Below are 12,213 nucleotides of genomic sequence, written 5' to 3'. Positions count from 1 at the left end.
AACCTTGGCGTCATTTTTGACTATGAGCTCAGTTTTATTCCTCATATTAAAAATGTAACCAAGATTGGTTTTTATCACCTTAAGAATATCGCCAGAGTCCGCCCGTTTCTCTCTCAGGCTAACACGGAAGTGCTGATGCATGCCTTTATTTCCTGTCGTTTAGATTACTGTAATGCCCTGCTCTCTGGCCTCCCGAAAAAGAGCATTTCACCACTGCAACTACTGCAGAATTCAGCCGCTCGGGTGCTGACGAGAACCAGAGGGCGGGAGCACATTACGCCAGTTTTGAAATTGCTGCATTGGCTCCCTGTGTGTTTCAGGATCGATTTTAAAGTACTTTTATTAGTTTATAAATGTGTTAATGGTCTTGGGCCATCTTATTTATCTGATTTGCTTTTATCATACCAGCCCTCGCGGATCCTGAGGTCCTCTGGCGCCGGCCTTTTATTTATTCCAAGGGTGAGGACCAAAATGCATGGCGAGGCTGCATTCAGCCATTTTGGTCCTCACCTTTGGAATAGCCTGCCAGAGGATGTCAGGTCTGCAGAGACTGTTGATATTTTCAAGAGGAAGCTCAAGACACACCTTTTTAGTTTGGCTTTCAACAACTTTTAAATAATTTATCTTTTCTTTTGATTGAAGATAATTCTATGTTTTGCTTTGAATGTTTTAAAGCACTTTGAGTTGCATTTTTATGTATGAAAAGTGCTATATAAATAAAATGTGATTGATTGATTGATTGATAAAATTAATTCCCCATTTGTTAAGGCCCTGATACACCAAACTGACGTCGGAGGTCGTGAAGCGTCGTGGCGTCTTTACGCGTTATCTGATTGGTGTAGTGACCACCGTTGTAGTGTCGTAACCTGCAAGCGTTTATGTATGTTGAATCGGTGTCGCCAGTTGTGACACTTGGTCACTCTGATTGGCTGTTAGCTAGCAAATCAGCACTTGTACCACCAACGGGACGTGACAAATGCGGACAAACAGTGAGCACGCCTTCGCTGCCTTAATCTTCTTAGAAGTACAAGAGCGAGGGTTGACAATGTAAGTATTTCACAATACCGTGTCAAGAACGTGAGGGTTTACTTTGCGTGGGAGTTCATCGTGAGCAAAGAATATAGCCGAATGCATTGTTTATGTTGTTATAATCCGCCCCCGGCCAACATCTTTCAGGTTGGATTTTTCTAACAATGAGAAATAGTGACTACCACCGCCGATGGTATGGAAGGGTATTACATCTTATGTATGCGCAGAAGGTACTTTAATGGTCAGCGTCGCTGTCTGTCGTTGCAGTGTGTTTTGCCGGCGTGACGTGCCGGCCGGCCGGATGCCACAGGGGGTAAGTGTCTGTCACTGTTGGTGAACGTCGTTTTGGTGTATCAGGGCCTTTAGATAGAAGAGTTGGTTCTTGGAACGGAATGCAGTGCATACAGATAGTGCAGACTCACAGAATATACATGGAAACAAGTACTGCAAAGACCACATGAAACAAATTTGAAAAATTTGGTTAAAAACATAATACTTGAATTATAGCAAAAGAAGCAAAGGTAATTCATAAATATTGTTGATATATTTTTGTTTTTTTATTTTTATTTTTTTTATTTTTGTTTTAGTGCTTCAAATTACTTCAGTGGCTGATTTAATTTTGGACTTATCTCAGAGTTCATTTAAATCATTCGAGATGTGAGGACACACATTATGCATTATTATCAAATGAAATGAAAGTGGTGTGTAAATAGTTTTTTATAAAATGGTTTTAAATGGATTAATACTCATTTATGCTGTCTGATTAAGATTTATATTTGTATGGCTATTATGAAATAAATCTTACATAAATCATTACTAATACTGTTCATAAAGGTTAGCAAATGTAACTGATCTCAAAGGGAAAAAGTTAGTTATGAAAGATGACTAAATCAAAGTTCCACCAGATATTCCTTTCCCCGACTACTTCACCCAGCTCTCACACATAGGCCAACCAAATCAAATTAAGAACACTACTCCATATTAAAATGATCACTGGATGACTGTGCTTAGGGTGCGTGACCTAGAAGCAATGCTTGTTCGCCATTGACAGTGATATTTTCAATCAGAATTATGATAACACACACTGTAGCACTTTGCATCCTGTCAGATTAAAGGCCCTGTAAACCAAAGATTGCATTGTAAATTTGGCACACCACAGAGAAGTGTTGTTAACAACCCTACTAAATTTGAATGATTAAAAAAAAAAAAAAAAAAAAATAGCCAAGTGCCGTATTTTCCGGACTATAAGTAGCTCCAGAGTACAAGTCGCACCCGCCATAAAATGCATAATAAAGAGGAAAAATATATATATAAGTCGCATTTTGGGAGGAAATTGTGCGCTTTAGTACACATCATTTCCACTGAACTACGATGGTAACATTTAACAAACATTTACACATGTAGCATACAAGAAAGTTACTGTAAGATAACTTTAAACTCACCAAAACAGTTGTAGATCGATTAAATAAGTCTTTTATTTATCCCTGACCATGTAGAATGTTTCCAAGTCTCGAAAGGATTTATGCATTCGGTCGTAATTATGTCTTCGTCTCCTCTGTGCTCGGCTTCTTACGTGTGTGGCTGCATGATGCAATACCCCAGCCAGGGACAGGCAACTGCCTGTTTGTGGTTCATTCTTGCTCAACCATCGTCTGTAAGTAACTTAGACGATTGTGTGTAATGAGCATGCAACATTTATATAAGAGCTGAATTGTGGATGATTGTACTGTGTTGTTGACAGAACATACAGTACTAATCGCTATTGCTAATGCTAATCACTATCGCTAATCGTTAGCATGTCTGCCTGTTTGTGGTTCATTCTTGTTTAACCATCGTCTGAAACTAACTTAGACAATTGTGTGTAATGACATTTATACACGAGCTGAATTGTGGATGATTGTAGGTTGTTGACTGAACATACTAATCGCTATCGCTAATCGTGATCGCTAATCGTTAGCATAGGCTCATCTTGTTCATGTCTATGAAAATACATGTGTATATAATGCATAGATTGATAGTATTTTGTTTCTTGTGCAGTTTCACAATATAAACAGGCAACTTCGCTGCACACCTAGAGTCTGTGGTGTTTGTTTGTGAATGTTTAGCTGTTTGGATAAGCTGGCTTCCTCGACTAGCAAGGCCTTAACAGTAAAATTGTCTTTTTATCATACCATTTTAATTATTAAACAAAACAGACTCGACTTTAGACTTTAACCGTTTAAATTATTCATGCATTTTAATAGCTTTTAGGATGTATCTTATGTTTCTTTATGTGGGTTGCAATAACATGTGAAATGATATAGAAGTAATTGTCATGGCTTGTTAGTGCTGACTTGTATTTATGATGTTTTGTCTCCCTCTGCAGGCGCTTTAGCTCTAAAGCGCCTGCAGATGGATGCAAAACATCATAAATACAAGTCAGCACTCACGAGCCATGACAGTATTAATGTGTTATTAATTTCACACATAAGCCGCTCCAGAGTATAAGTCGTGCCCCCGGCCAAACTATGAAAAAAAAACAAAAAAACATGACTTATAGTCCGGAAAATACGGTATGTAAAAGGAGGCTTCAAAATCATGAAAAGTCAAGCACGGTTCTCTGCTCTCAAATGCTGTGGGCGTGTCCGCTGTGCTGAAACCAAGCCCTGTTCAACTGTGAAGTGTCAATCAAATACCATTTCTGTCAATAACAATATATACAGGCACTATTAAAACCAAGGTAGCTTGCCTTCAAAATTTAATTGTAACTGTAGACTAAAATCAGAAAATAATACACATCAACTTACACTCAATGAATAGGATGTTGACAATTTTAAGAAGAATCTTAAATCATCATTAGATTTAGCGGCTCCACATTTAACCAAAACTATAAAAATTAAGAATGTACCCCCGGGAAGAGATGATGCAGTCAAGACATCAAAAAGAAAATGCAGGAGTGCAAGAGAGGAGGTGGAGAAAAACTGAACTTACAGTGCATTATGAAATATTACGTGAACAACTCAAATCCTACAATAAAATAGTCAAACAGGCAATAACTTCCTATTTCTCAAACCTCATCTCAGTTAATAAGAACAACCCCAGATTTCTCTTCTCCACCGTCGATCTTTTAACCAACTCCAATTTTAATAAATCCCCACGGAGACCAACAGACGCTCTCTGTGAGGACTTTGCAGACCACTTCAGAAGTAAAATCGATGACATAACGTCCAGTCTTTTAGCCTGTCAAAACATAAATTTTAATACACCTGGACAATCATATTTACATGAGGAAACACTGGAAAGTTTTGCCCTGGTTGATGCAAGGACACTTGGTCGAGTTTTCTCCCAGGTAAACCCAACAACCTGCCTTTTCGATTCAATTCCCACATTTCTTTTTAAGACATTTTATGGATTTTTTGAGGAACACATTTTAAATATAGCCAATTGCTCTCTTCAGACAGGTGTCTTCCCCGCCGCTTTTAAAACGGCGGTGGTGAAGCCCCTTCTCAAGAAGAGCAATCTGGACCCCAGCGTTTTTAACAATTACAGACCAATATCCAACTTACCATTTTTAAGTAAGATTTTAGAAAAACTGGTCTTTCTCCAGTTAAATTATTTCTTAAATACAAACAAAATTTTAGAGAAATATCAATCTGGTTTTAGAATGAACCACATTACAGAGACAGCCCTTTTAAGGATTTTAAATGATATAAGGTATACCGCAGACCTGAAAAAACTTACAGTCTTGGTGCTACTGGACTTAAGCGCCGCTTTCGATCCAGTAGATCACCAAATTTTATTAAACAGACTTAAAACCCGGTGGGCATCTCCGGTACTGCTTTTAAATGGTTTTACTCCTCTCTCACAAACAGCAGTTTCTTCGTAAGCATGGATACTTGTTCCTCCAAAACCCATGAAATTAAATGTGGGGTTCCCCAAGGTTCAATTTTAGGTCCAATACTTTTTTAATCTCTATATGTTACCCCTTGGGGATGTCATCAGAAGACACGGCATCAGCTTTCACAGTTACGCTGATGACACACAGCTGTACATTAGCGTGTCTCCTGATGACACAGGACCTATTGATACCCTTTTAAATTGTATTTTAGATATTAAGTCATAGATGGCAGAGAATTTCCTATGGCTCAATCAGGACAAAGCTGAGGTTTTAGTTATCGGCCCTGAAGGCCAGGAAGAAAGACTTTTACCAAAATTACTAGATTTTAAACCCTCACAATGTGTTATTTTTGACTTTGAGCTCAGTTTTATTCCTCATATTAAAAATGTAAGATCGGTTTTTACCATCTAAAGAATATTGCCAGAGTCCGCCCGTTTCTCTCTCAGGCTAACACGGAGGTGCTGATGCATGCTTTTATATCATGTCGTTTAGATTATTGTAACGCCCTGCTCTCTGGTCTCCCTAAAAAGAGTATTTCTTCCCTTCAACTAGTGCAGAATTCAGCTGCTTGGGTGCTGACCAGAACCAGAGGGCGGGAGCACATTACACGAGTTTTAAAATCGCTGCATTGGTTCCCCGTGTGTTTCAGGATCGATTTTAAGGTACTTTTATTAGTTTATAAATGTCTTAATGGTCTTGGGCCATCTTATTTATCTGACTTGCTTTTACCATACCAACCCTTGCGGATCCTGAGGTCCTCTGGCGCCGGCCTTTTTATTCCTAGGGTGAGGACCAAAACGCATGGCGAGGATGCATTCAGCCATTTTGGTCCTCAACTTTTGGAATAGCCTGCCAGAGGACGTCAGGTCTGCAGAGACTGTTGATATTTTTAAGGGGAAGCTCAAGTTACACCTTTTTAGTTTGGCCTTTAAATAATTGTTCTTAGTCTCTTGCTATTTATATCCAATCTTACTGTTTTATAGTTCTTAGCTTCTTTTATTACTTTGTCTTTTTAGCTTCGTTGTTATTTTCCTTTAGCTTCATCTAGGTTTTACCTCCAGTGTTTCCTCAAAGGGGACTCCGCGCTGGGAGGTGTGGCTGCCCTCCCTGTGCCATGCTTAGGGGCTTCCCCGGTTGTCGTGGCCCGGGGGTCTTTGAGGTGGTGGTGGTGCTACCCGTGGCCATGGGCTGTCATCCCTCTCAGCATGGACGAGCTTCCCTTGGGTACGCTTTCCTCATATGGTTTCTCTGTGCCCTGCCATGTCTCTTTTTAAGGTTGTATGTGTGTGCGTTTGTGTATGTGTGTGTGAGTGAATGAGTTTAAGTGTGCTCGTGGTTGTCTGTCTTTGTGTATACTGCGAGGGAGGGAGGGAAAGTTGGAGCGGGGGCTCTTTTTATGCTGTATTTTGATGTTTTTAATGTACAGCACTTTGAGTTGTATCTTGTGTGTGAAAAGTGCTATATAAATAAAATTTGATTTGATTTGATTTGATGTGTGTCGAATTTGGAGACAAGTTTCTGGTGGGAGCCTTATTGCTCGCCCTGGAGGATGGCGACAATGTTATGAAACGCACTAAAACTAACAACAACGATATTACACAAATGATAATGTTTTGTACGCTAAGGTTCAAACAAACAGTGTTGGGGAAGTTTCGTTTATTTGGGCATAGTTCATTCTAGACGACTTACTTCCAACATGTAACATATTTCATCTTACTATGGTTATTTGCATTTAAAAGTAATTTGTTTTCTTTAAAATACTGGTCCGTCAGTCTGACATCATGTCATCAAAATTTCAGTTTTAGTCCAGAGTCCTGGTTTGACATTGACTTGTGTTGGTAGCAATAAAATAATCTGTGGCTGTGGCTTATGGCTGTGAATAACCTTGCTATGTGACAGCAATACAGCTTGTAGGAGCACATGTAAGAATTCGCCCATCTTTTAGTCATTCAATTCACCAAAGAGAATGTTACCCTATAAATTGAGTGGCTCATCAGTGAAAACAAATTTTATTAAGGAAGAGAAAACCTGTGAGCTTTCCTAGGGTTTTCCTCATTACATTTAGACCTGACCAACTTCTATTTTTCTTAACATACCTTGGTATTTTTATTCAAAATCTACATGCTCAAGCACAGATATGAAGGTGAAACCTTCTATCAGTATCAGAATATATTACGCTTTTCAATCAATTTAGTGGGCTTCACCCCGAAATAAAGGAGCCTGTATACAATATTGGAAGCATGCTAGAGCTATACAATTAAGTCAAGATGAAAGATACATTCTGTTGATGAAGATAAGCTGCGGGAGTACTGGTATATTTTTTTGCATGAGAAAATAAATGAAAATTTGAGTATGGTACACTGGCTGGCACTGAATATGCAGAGCAACCTATGTGTATTCCTCCCATTTCTGACCGGAAAGTGGTACTGTATACAGCAATATGCTTTGAAAATTGGTTTATGAACACTGGTATCAGCATTGGCCTGTTGATTGCAAATAATATTTTTGTGTAATATTCACTGTGGTAAAATTGTCCATCAAATATGATTATAAATACAAAATGATATAATAAATGACTACATGTACTGTTTTAGTAATTGTTTCAACTTATGCTGTTCTCATGTACATTCTCACACATTACTGTTTTTTCTGTGGACATGGTAAACAAGATACTCTACATGTTAACAGACTCTTGCCTATGGTTACCATTTAGTTCTCATATTCCTATGCAGTCTGAAGGTCCTCTTTTTTTTTTTTCAATTTTTTTTTTTTAAATAATTTACCAGTGTGCTGCTTAGTGTCCCCAGGGAGCGTGACATTAGATTCAATTTCAGGCCCACGTCAGGCAAATTTAGGGCAGTCATGAAGACGCCTCCTGAATGCACCGGCTGGAAGGCTGTGTGTGCGGGCATGGAAGCGTGTCTGCGTACGGCTTTGTGCGTGCATGTGCAAAGAATTGTGCATGCCCCTGCCCAAAGTTCTCAGCCTGCCTGCATGCTGAGAGCCCATCTACATCATTTTCATTAGGGCCATCCTGCAACAGACTGTTGGGCGTAATTCATAATTAATTATGTGGTTTTGTTCTGGTAGTTTTAAACAGGATTCTCGTATGATGCAATGCAAAATCAAATGAATTATTACGTTGTGGGACAGAAGTCGAATTACTCAAATTGGAAACTAGTCTAACCCTGTCTGATTTTCTGTACCTGAGCTGTTTTCAGTATGGGTAATGCCATTTTGCCAGTAACAGTTCTCTAAATTGTAGGTTTCTTATAATCTTGTCATACAAAATGGCTAAAACAGGGCAGGTTATGAGTAAATGTTCTTAAAATAGTCTACATTGTAAGGCAAATCTGTTTTTCTGTCATATATATATACACATTGATGAGATGGTATTACACACCTGTGTAGGGAGAAGGTTTGTAAAAAGATGATAAAAGGAAAGGATCACTGTCGGAGGTTACTCAATTTATCACAATAAAATAAAACTAAAAGTGTCTTGCAAAATGGGATGAAAAACAAAAGGCGTACTAAGGAATTTCATTAAAATGAAAAAAAAACTACAACTACGAACAAGGATGACACAAGCGCAAATTAATTATTCAAAAACATGAGCAAAGTTGGAGTCTGAGAGCAACGTGATCTGCTGCTGTCAAATGGCACCCCCCTCCGTCCCAATCTTCCGGCTGAGGCTCTTTGATCATGCGGCAGTTATAGGGTTGTCACGATTTAGAAGTTTTATTGATTTGAAATGACCACATGATATCGAACATCGAAATCAACATGTGTGAGTGTATATATATGTATATATTTATATGCATGCCTGATGTTAATGAATAATACATATGAATATGAGGTGTTGGATAGTTAATTTTAATTGAGTGGAAACATACTTAACTTGTGCACTAAATGAGATCCTGATTACATGCTTGTGTTTTGAACAAACATTTATCAGGCCTATCAAATGAACAGTCATTCCCAATAAAATAGCAGTCATAACACATCTTAGAATGAATAGAACAATCTGTATATTTAAAGTGCATCAGTTCTTTTGGCTTGTTAATCATCACATCATTGAACATTCCCATGTCCCATACAATGGCTAGGACTCATCCCAGGGTTGCCATGAAACAATAAGTGCCACTGAACTATACACTTACATTATAAGAGGCTGCGGCTTCTCACTTGGTGCAAAATCTTAGGTCGAGGCGCTGATTACAAATAATCATCTCCATTAGATGGAACTTAATTAAGGAGACAACAAGAGCTGATTGCCTCTGCCTCCCACCAATGCTGTTATGGGGATATCAATAGTAAATGAAGAGTGTCATTAATGCTGATCAGACCTAAATGAGGATGAAGAATGAGCAACTCTTTCAATCAGTATATTTCACATTAATGCAAATGAAAGATTGTATGATATTCTGTATGTATCAGGATAAGCAGCAACCCGTACAACATCTGAGCAGGCCACATGCTGCTGGTTCACAGTCCATGAACAACGCTCGCAGCCTTTATGGGTGAAAATACAACAAAGTACGCTGTGCTTTTATTTTGTGTGCACGCGTGTCAGCAAGGCAAGTGAACAAAAGCAACGTCTTCTGTCTGTTACTTTTAGCCTTGTGGGGCGAACATTTATATATGGTTGCTGTCTGCTGGTTCATGTGCACATTCATGCCCTTGTCCTCTTCAGCCTGTGTAAATGAAGAAGCATGTTTTTTAATTTTTATTTTGTGCGTGTTATAGGGAGCACGCAGCGGCTTCCAAACACAAAGAAGAAGCATTTAAACCAACAAAGAAGAAGCATCCAAACCAACAATGAAGAATCATCCAAACCACAAAGAAGCAGCAGCTAAACCAAGGGTGTGGGCGTGCGTCATACACCAAACGAGGGAGTGGCATAACTTCATTCATATAAATGAGCAGCCGACTCAGTACAATAAGATGATATTCTACATATTATCCCGATTAAACACCTTTGGATGGAGAGGTGGTGTACAAGTAAAGGAGTTCCCTGTCTTTGACGTGCTAGTGCTAGTGTTAGCCATATCCGACCCTCGGCATCGCAGTTGAGTCAAAATCAGGCAAGTAAAATATGATGGACTATGGCAACAATGATTCCGCTAAAAAGATAAAGTAGTCCTAAGACGCTTGGTCAACAGTAATGCATGCACTGCAAGAAAGTATTACATGCCTGTCAACCCCGGAGTGTACTGAATCTTATGGAAGTTGTAATTTGCTCGTACATATCTGTATATAATCTTCAGAGCTGAGCATTTTACAATAAATTGAGCGTCCGTTATACGTCATCTGTCAGCAGCGTGGGCACTGGGTATCCTTCCGTCATTTGCCTTTTTTTCCGGGGGGAAAAAAAATTGTAGCCGTCTATAGGCTGGTCCATCTCTAATTTTAAATGGGCTTCCTTCGGCGATTCCGACTAAACTTTCACGAGCAACATTATTTTCAAAAAGGCTGCTGTAACGTGACCGGAAATCATCTTGAAAAAAAAAGGAAAACATGATGTTGTGGGTATTGTGACAGCTTGTGTGTGTGTGTTATGTGAGGAAGAGCGCGGAAGACCCTTGTCTCCCTTTGACATGTTGTTGGGCTACTGGGCCCCCGTCTTTCCGACGACGTGCGACGGCTGCGATCCCGGAGGCAACTCCGGCCTTGGAGAAAGATCTCTCCTGCATCTCCCGACTACAGTTAGGTGAAAAAAACAGGAACAGATAACAGTAATAAAATGGACATTGGCTGTAAAGATTTGCGATGTACATGTTTAAAAAGGTGTTTAAATTACGTCGAAAGCGTACAACTTGACACGTATGGTATTAGTTCGCTACATTTATATTGTATAAACAGTGATCAAAGGCTAATGTAAGTGTATTCACAATATTGCTTTGGGGTAGCATCTAATGTAAATAAGCATTAATGCACTGGTAGAGGTGAAACTGCAAGTTACACTACATTACAATGTACACAAAATCAGTTAACCCATTCACTGACACTAAAATGCACAATATCTGAACAAACAAAGCATTTTTTATTTGCGTTTTTTCTCATTTGTTGAATTGTAGTTGTAAATTGTAACATTATTGTGACCCCAAAATATTAAAATAAAATTATATAGTCACTGTCAGCCCAAAATCTCGGAAGTCCAAATATGGTCAAATTATTATTATTTTTTTTAATCATAAATCGATTCTAATGGGCCGTCCTTACTTCGTCTGTAATTTTTTTGCAATTCTAACAAATTTGAAGCGGTGAAAATAGCAAATACTCAAATAAAGCACTATTTCACAGCCAGAGGTGGGCACAACACAATGACGTGTTCTCTATCTGCTGTTCAGCCTTTTTTTTTTCTAAAACAATCCATCCATCCATTATCTGTACCGCTTATCCTCACAAGGGTCGCGGGGCATGCTGGAGCCTATCCCAGCTGTCTTTGGGCAGTAGGCGGGGGACACCCTGAAATGGTTGCCAGCCAATCGCAGGGCACACAGAGACAAACATTCGCACTCACAATCACACCTAGGGGCAATTTAGAGTATCCAATCAACTTACCATGCATGTTTTTGGAACGTGGGAGGAAACCGGAGTACCCGGAGGAAACCCACGCAGGCACGGGGAGAACATGCAAACTCCACACAGGGAGGCCGGAGCCGGGATCGAACCCACGACCTCTGGACTGTGCGGCGGACGTGCTAACCAGTCGACCACCGTGCCGCCTTCTAAAACAATAACGAGTGAAAATAGTAATAGTCTTTGGATTACGTTGGTTTGTTTGATATGGATCAATGAGATGCTTCCATAGATACTGTACAGCGGCGTCGCTGTGCGAGTGGGTCGGCCCGTGTGCGTCAATTTCAGATAAAGACAAGCCCCGGAGGTCGGCTTGTCGAAATGTCAAAGTTGGACTTGGAAAGATTTAAGAGCACCGGACTTCCAGCGAGGCCGTCCCTTCAGCCGAGTATGGCCATTTAAGGCACCTCATTTTCGGATGGGTGGCACAGGGGTGGACCTCGGAGAAAAAGTAAGTCAAGGTAATACTTTAAATGTAATCTATAACAATTTATGAGCATTTCAGCTAACGAAAAAGCTTCTCGGAACGCAATGTGTTTGAATATCTTAGTGACGAGACTGGGTACAACTGGGTTTCTACTATTTGCTGAATTTCTTCTTCTGAGAATGTGTTACATTTGAATGTAAAATTGGCACTGCGTGAAATCCTTAACCGAATTGAAAATCAATCAAAGTGAATCATGAATCGTAAATTGGATCAAATCGGGCCCTTGTGAATTGAATTG

The sequence above is a fragment of the Filicampus tigris genome, chromosome 14 (genome assembly GCF_054856515.1).
Source record: "Filicampus tigris isolate MCC_2025a chromosome 14, RoL_Ftig_1.0, whole genome shotgun sequence".
NCBI classification, from domain to species: Eukaryota; Metazoa; Chordata; class Actinopteri; order Syngnathiformes; family Syngnathidae; genus Filicampus; species Filicampus tigris.
Note: the sequence above shows the minus strand (reverse complement) of the source record.